Raw genomic sequence first — 7,014 nt, 5'->3', positions numbered from 1 at the left:
TCTTTCTTTCTTTCTTTCTCTCTCTCTTTCTCTCTCTCTTTCTTTCTTTCTTTCTTTCTTTCTTTCTTTCTTTCTTTCTCTCTCTCTCTCTCTCTTTCTTTCTTTCTTTCTTTCTTTCTTTCTTTCTTTCTTTCTTTCTTTCTTTCTTTCTTCTTCTCTTTTCTTTCTTTTTTTTCTTCTTTTTCTTTCTTTTTTGTTGTTTTGTTTTGTTTTGGAGTCACACCCAGTGGTACTGTAGAGTTACTCCTGCCTCTACATTCAGAATTCGCCCCTGGCATGCTGGAGGGACCATATGGGTTGCCGGGAATTAAGCCCAAATTGGTCCCAGATTAACAAAGGCAAACACTCTACCACTGTGCTATCTCTCCAGCCTATTTGGGGGTGTTATTTTTTGTTTTTTGGACCACACCCAGCAGCACTCAGGCATTAATCCTGGTTCTGCACTCAAATAATCACTCCTGGCAGGCTTGGAGGCCCATATGGAAGGCCGAAGACTAAATCTGGGTAGACCACACGCAAGGTAAAACTTCTGTGCTATCATTGGGGCCACAATCCTACAATTTCTTTACCTACTTATGCGTTCTCAGGCAGTTGGGTTGTTTTCAGATTCTGGCTATTGTAAATTGTGCTGCAATGAACACAGGATTGCAGAGGGCTTTTCTGCATTGTGTTTTTGGGTCCCTAGGTATATTCTTAGGAGAGATATTACTGAGTCATATGGAAGCTCAGTTTTTTTTATTAAATATATTTTTTATTTAAGTAACATGATCATATTTGGGTTACAGTCATAACCAGAACGCCCCCCTTCACCAGTGCAACATTACCCCCTCCCCCTTCCCATCCCTTACCTGTATTCGAGACAGGCATTCTACTACAGTAATTTGTTTTTAAGTTCAGTAAGTTGTATTTTTTTTCCTTAAAAGATAAGAGTAAAAAAAATATAGTAAAGGTGTGATAGTGGCAATCGCCAATGTTTGCATAGGTCCAGAAAAATGGAGAAAATGGAAAAAAAGTCCTTGGCTTGATTACAAAAAGGCCTCACCCCAGAAGTTTATTGGCATAAGACAGACTCTGGGTTCCAGGCATACCAGTCTATCCAACTCCAGTCATTCTCAAGGTCCCGGTGAAACTTTTGCACACTTTAGCTATAGTTGGTATCAGACTTTTATATTTAAAGGCTCTGGATTCTGTGCATTTCTTTCGTTGATGTCAGGCTGATGTGGAGCATCCTCTAGTTTCAGCATATCATTAAATGCAGAGCGATCTGCCCTGTATGCAGACTGTTGCTGAGTCGCCTGGGTGTTGGGAGTACTCTTTGGAGTAAGTCAATGCCAAAGCAGTGGTAGGTCTTCTCTGGTAGAGGCTTGGATCCTGGGAATGTTAAAGACAATTGTGGTTGTTTGCATAGTTCAGGTGTGTGTGGGCGATGCCGATTCTTCTGAGGCCTGAGCCAAATCATTATGCCAATGTTCAGGGTAAAAGGCCTAATTACATTACCAAATTTGTGTTCCCATCTCTATTAGATAAGAACTTGTTTGCATATGTATTATTTTCCCATTTTAATGTGCCTATGCAAAAGAGAAGCAATGCCACAAGATATTGTTGGTGCATCTGGGGGCCAACAAATAAAGTCCAACATTTCCCATAACTTGGTATAAACGTGAAATCTATACAGAGTTACTCTTCTACCAGTATTGCTTATAAAACAGATCTCACAGGGGGAGAATCAAACAATTAAATAACTAATCTAGTGGGCAAAATTGTCACAAATGAGGATATTTGAAAAGAGTTATAGATGTTAAGGGAATACATCTGAGATATACAAAAGAGATACATGTGACCCTTTTATGTTTTAAAAAGAAAGAAAACAAGGGTATTTGAAGACAACAGGTGATAGTTGAGTTTGAGACATGTTTTGTGGCATTACGGAACCCTATATTGTCCTTGAACTAGGGGTTATGCTGAAGCTGATTCCGGTATCATGCAACAGTCCATAGTTTGATGGGGGCATGAAGGGCCACCAAGCATGGGTCAACAGGCATGTTGGTTGTAGTTGTTTGTGTAGGCATGAGCTGGGGACCGAGAGGGTGTCATTTAATGAGGAGCTGGATGGTGGTGTTGGGGCAGAAGGTCAGTCTTGGTGTCTACCCAAATAGGAACTGAGGATAAGGAGGGTTGAATAAGGGGAAGATAATGGTTCAGGGTTTGGGTATGAGGCGGTAGGAGAGACAAAGGGGTGAGGGGAGAGACAATACATAAAAGACTAGACAATAAAGGTCAATTTGAGTGTTATATCAGAATCTTGGGCATCTTGATTCTATTCCTAGGAACGGTCTAGGATCAGGAACGTTTTTGGATAATTAAGAAGTATATTTGTTGTGCGCAGCTTTGAAAAATAGTATTACTAGCAAACAAAACAAGGGGTCCAATATACATAGGGGAGGGGTTTCTCTCCACCCGCCGCCCAGGGCCCGAGTTGCCAGGGCTGGACATGAAGACCCGCCTGGCTTGGGGGGTCCCAGTCTCCTGGACCAGGTATTCAGTCCAGGAGATCTGTGGCCCGCTGTCCGACCAGGGACCCTAACATACCAGAGAAAAAGAGGGATGGGGAAGCTCAGTTTTTAGTTGGTTTTACTTATTTATTTTTTTTTTTTAGAAATATCCACTTTGTGTTTTAAACCAGTCAATTTGACAAGTGTTTATGGAAGCAATGGTATTATGCACACCCACCTTCTTTCTGAGTTTTGAAAGTAAACATGAAGTGTGCTGAGTACCACAACAAAAATTCTCTGACAGTTTTCTCCTGGAGAGGGTCCCAGGAAGCTTTCATGCTCCTCACTGAATATTAAAGGACCACATGTCACCGCTCTGCAGAGGAGACTTTATTCTTTCCACATAGCAGTTCTGACTTCTGGAATCTCTTCTTCAGTTGACAATAGTGCCAAGTGATTCAATGATTCAGATCCAATGTTTACACTCCTTTGATAGATTCCTAGATCTCTCTTGAAACAAAGCTGCTCAGGCCTTCATTTATTTATTTATTTATTTATTTATTTTGCTGTTTTGGGGGGCCACATTTGGCAATGCTCAGGGCTTAATTCTGGCTCTGCACTAAGGGATCACTCGTCGAGGGATTGGGAGACTATCTAGGGTGCCAAGAATTGAACCTGGTTTGGCTACATACAAGGAAAATGCCTTACCTGATCTCGCTCCAGTCCCTGAGGCCTTCATTTTATGCCCAAATCTTTCTTCATTTTTGTGTGCTTCTCATTCCCATAATTTCTCTAGAAAATGGGCATCCAAGTTCTATGTCTGGGTGTTCTCATTGGAAAATACTAGAGCTCCTTCCTCCTCATTCAGATACCCAACCTGATCCTGGTGTTGATGGACAAGCAAGGAATTCTCTGTGTTTCAGAGCTAAGTCCTCATTTTTTCACCTTTATGAACTCTGCCTGGGCTCTTCATAAGGCAGTAGTAAAAGCAACTTTTGACTCAAACCTATATTTCTTTTGGCTTCAAGGAAAAACACTATAAACTTTAATTTGGCTATGCAGTTCAGGAAAGTAAATGTCATTCCAATCCTGCATTTAAGATCAAACTTTTCATTTTACACTGATCTGACAAACAAGGAACACAGAAATACTTAGCCTGCCTAGAACCCAACCAGTACATTTAATTTCTACATAATAATAAAATATCAAATGCTTTTTTGATATGCTCACCCTCTTTTGACTTAGGTCCTATTAACATAAATATGTTAAAGCTTTATGGTAAAACATCACTGCAACATCTCAAACGCCTCAAACCATTATTTGTTTTGTCTTTTATGCCAAAAATCATCTAAAAAAAAAAAAGCAGATGGCACATACAAAGCTGACCTTTGGGATAATGTGTGAGTAATGACCATTTTAGTCCTCCCCTATTTCTGTATTTTCTTGAAGTTACCTCCATGACAGATTAGAGAGCCCAAGGAAAACATACTATGTAAGGAACTTGAAGAGACAAGAAGAATCCTAAAATTTGTCTTGAATGTGACAAACCAGAAGTTGGGTTTGGGTGCTTGCCATAGGAAGAAATGAGATAAGAGGTGTTAGATCGATCCAATTTAATGCAAATTATAATTGGCTCTAGCAATATAGTGGTTCTAGGAGCAAAATCTGCTGATATTCAAGTTTCATATATATAGAAAGTTTTATATATATGATGGTATATTATGACATATATCCTTCTCTTTAACTTAAAGTGTCCTTTGATTATTTATAATACCTAGTACAAGTGCTGTGTAAATAGCTTTTTTATATTGCTTTGCTAACTCGTAATATCAAGATACAATCATTAGAGTCCTAGAAATATGGGCAAGAGATCAAAGATGGTGAATCTTCACACTTGCAACCCCCAAACAGAGAGGTCCAATGGTGTTTGGCACTGTTGTAGAAATAATGCTGAATGCAGAAACACTGGAGGGAAAAAGAGGAGGGACTGCCTGAGGATTGGGGACCTTGAATAACAACACAGAACATGTACCACTCAATGTGGGGAAATTTTGACACATGAATGGTACAAACTGTATGTGTGAAAAGAAGAGTTCATTTGTTTGGTGGAATGCTAAAATATAGTTAAAACACAGAAGAATTATCTGAGGTCCTTCCAACCTCAGCAGAGACAGATTGGTGACAGGGATTAAGATATTTGTGGAAAAAAAAAAGATATTTGTGGAACCATAAAATGGAATGTGCAGTACTAATGGCAAAATTCCCTAAAATCGTAGCTTTATTCTATAATTCCCCCTCCTAAGAAAATGAATGTCAGGCATACTACATTCTTAAATACTTTTTAGACTTTGGGATTCTGAAAAGATGCTGTTTGAAGTAACTATATTTATATTTATACTTAAGGCTGCCCATTGATGCCCTGACCTGCTCTCTTAGAGCTTGGCGTTTTGAAGATGATTTTAACTGTGTGAGGGCATTTTCATAGTTTGGGAGGTGTTGCTACACGTGAACATTGCACTAATAAAACTACAATTAAAAAAGGATTAAGGCTGTTTAATACCAGAGGGACAGACAGGAGATTAACTACCAGGGTTCCTCTGTCCTCTTTTCCTCCTGAGATTGATTTTTAGGAATTATTTTGGCAGAATGAAGGTTTTTTTCCGCCATTTACAGAAGAATGTGCCTTTTTTCTTCTTTTTCTTTTTTTTCTTTTTCTTAGAGTCATTGTGAAAGTCCTTCATAGTTAAGTTTCAGACATACAATGAATCAGGGCCAATCCCACCACCAGTGTCCATCTCCCTCCAACCAATGTTTCCTCAAATTACCACCCCCTCTGTCCCTGTATAACAGGCCCATTTTAAGTTCAGATTGCTAAAGTTCGGGTTTCTTGATTCCATTGTTGATGCCATTGGCATGGATATTTAGTTCTATCTGTTTTAAGCACCAACAATACACCTGAGACCACTTGACCCCTGGCCCCTTCCTTTTATATTTGTTTTTATCCTCCTCCACTTGACTTCTTTTTCTTCTCCCTACTATACTCTGAGGCCAAGGGTGTTCGAGACAACTCCCATTTAAACCATTGCATTTCTTTATGCAGTTAAAGAATGTGCATTTTATCTTAAAAAAGGATCAACAAGGAACTGCAGCAGTGGCGTAGCAGTAGAGCATTTGCCTTGCACGAGCTGATTTAGGACAAACTGTGGTTCGATCCCCCGGTGTCTCATATGGTCCCCCAATCCAAGAGCAATTTCTGAGCGCAGAGCCAGGAGTAACACTGAGCATCACTGGGTATGGCCCAAAAATAAAAAACAATCATCAATAAGAGAACCATGCTCCAATGGAATTTTGCCTTTAAATTATTTTCTTCCCTTTCCTTTACCTTCATTGTTGTTCATTGCAATGACCAGACACCATTCACATTTTAGTTGTGATGTTTGCAGGAGTCACACATGAGGTTTTAGTGCTATTATCAAGGCTACTGTGCTTTCTTTCGCTGGCTACATTTTTCTCTTTGTGGTGCCGCTTCCACAATGCTAGCAATGTTTGCATGCTTGGTGCCGGATTTACAGGCATGCTTTCCAGGGGTGACTTCTAGTCACCACATGAACACATTATGTGGAGTTATGTGCTTTTCAAGGGTTGCATTGGTTTTAGTTGGAGATTCACACACATCTGACTTGGTGTGGTGAAAATTGCTTTTGTTGATCACAGAAAGCAGAGGTGAGGGGCATAAAGAGTGGGGACATTGGGCTTGTCCTCAGAATATGTGGCAGCCACAGTCACAGGAATCAAACTCTGGACCGTGTATTTGCAAGACAGATATGCTCCAATGGGTTTTCTGATACCTTTATTGGGTAGCGTATTTCTGTAATTCCTGAAGTCACTTACTCTTCCTCAGTTATCTGTAAGTAGAGAAAAAATACTCCTGTTGAGATTTTTTTCTTTATTTTTTCTTTTTTGAGGTTAAAACAGGTTCTATTTGGAAGTACTGAATAAGAGGCAGGAGAAGAAAAGAAAGAGAAATAATAGTGAGCTCAAGAGAGAAACTTCTCCAAAGGTGGAGAAAGCCCAGTACACAACCTATCACAATTCACACTTTAAGTTGTGTAGGATAATACACAGGTGCAGCTACTTCTTCAGCAGGTTGAGGGGTTGGCCTAGCCCTCCCTCCTGAGGGCACCCTAGAGTTTCATCCCTATGACAAGAGTAGCCATGTGTTGCATCATCTTGTCTTGTGATATCTTCCAATATTAGTCATGAAACTATAAACTTGGCTATTATGTACATAACAGTGGCTGTGGATCCATTTTTTTGTTTTTGTTTTTGTTTTGTTTTTTGTTTATTGGGCTGCACCCAGTAGTGCTCAAGGGTTACTCCTGACTCTGTGCTCATAAATCATTCTTGGCAGGCTCAGAGAACCATATGGAATGCTGGGGGATCGAACCCAGGCCTGTCCTTGGTCGGCCACATGCAAAGCAAAGGCCCTACTGCTGTGCTATCACTTCAGCTCCCCTGGATC

The sequence above is a fragment of the Suncus etruscus genome, chromosome 7 (assembly GCF_024139225.1).
Source record: "Suncus etruscus isolate mSunEtr1 chromosome 7, mSunEtr1.pri.cur, whole genome shotgun sequence".
In the NCBI taxonomy this organism is placed as follows: Eukaryota; Metazoa; Chordata; class Mammalia; order Eulipotyphla; family Soricidae; genus Suncus; species Suncus etruscus.
The sequence above is the reverse complement of the archived record's forward strand: the minus strand, read 5'-3'. Positions refer to the sequence as shown.